This window comes from Triticum aestivum, unplaced genomic scaffold (assembly GCF_018294505.1).
Source record: "Triticum aestivum cultivar Chinese Spring unplaced genomic scaffold, IWGSC CS RefSeq v2.1 scaffold94822, whole genome shotgun sequence".
NCBI classification, from domain to species: domain Eukaryota; kingdom Viridiplantae; phylum Streptophyta; class Magnoliopsida; order Poales; family Poaceae; genus Triticum; species Triticum aestivum.
Genome location: NW_025303010.1, coordinates 1 through 845, shown reverse-complemented (window position 1 = coordinate 845; position 845 = coordinate 1). Strand labels below are relative to the sequence as shown.

The window sequence follows — 845 nt, the reverse complement described above, 5'->3', positions numbered from 1 at the left end:
GGTTTCCACCCCTCCCTCTCAACCGCACCAGTGCACGCTTGCCGCGCCACAACGCCAACGCTGGACCCGTGAATCGTGAGCACCCAGCTATGACTTACCGCACTCGTGCAAAATAATAAAACACGGTAAATATATTACTTAGACGTGCGTTTTGTTTTGCAAGCGGCGCGAAAAAAATTAAAAAGGGAATGCAACACGAGGACTTCCCAGGAGGTCACCCATCCTAGTACTACTCTCACCCAAGCACGCTTAACTTCGGAGTTCTGATGGGATCCGGTGCTTTAGTGCTGGTATGATCGCATCCGACATGTTACCCCGGTCTTCGTCCCTTATCCTGGCCCCTCCCAGCTCCACTACAAAGACGATTGCACATTGCTTTGGCCGCTCCCTCTCAACTACGGAGATGAGTTTAACGCGGTTTCCACCACTCCCTCTCAACCGCACCAGTGCACGCTTGCCGCGCCACAACGCCGACGCTGGACCCGTGAATCGTGAGCACCCAGCTATGACTTACCGCACTCGTGCAAAATAATAAAACACGGTAAATATATTACTTACACGTGCGTTTTGTTTTGCAAGCGGCGCGGAAAAAATTAAAAAGGGAATGCAACACGAGGACTTCCCAGGAGGTCACCCATCCTAGTACTACTCTCGCCCAAGCACGCTTAACTTCGGAGTTCTGATGGGATCCGGTGCTTTAGTGCTGGTATGATCGCATCCGACATGTTACCCCGGTCTTCGTCCCTTATCCTTGCCCCTCCCAGCTCCACTACAAAGACGATTGCACATTGCTTTGGCCGCTCCCTCTCAACTACGGAGACGAGTTTAACGCGGTTTCCACCCCT

At 52.3% G+C, this 845-nt stretch overlaps 2 non-coding genes across 2 annotated transcripts; both read right to left on the bottom strand.

Moving 5' to 3' along the window:
- Positions 1–185: 185 nt before the first annotated feature.
- On the bottom strand, positions 186–304 carry LOC123179424 (5S ribosomal RNA). The gene has a single exon (XR_006490360.1). It is a non-coding gene; the product is annotated as a 5S ribosomal RNA (ribosomal RNA).
- Positions 305–601: 297 nt separating this feature from the next.
- Positions 602–720, bottom strand: LOC123179423 (5S ribosomal RNA). The gene has a single exon (XR_006490359.1). It is a non-coding gene; the product is annotated as a 5S ribosomal RNA (ribosomal RNA).
- Positions 721–845: the final 125 nt, after the last annotated feature.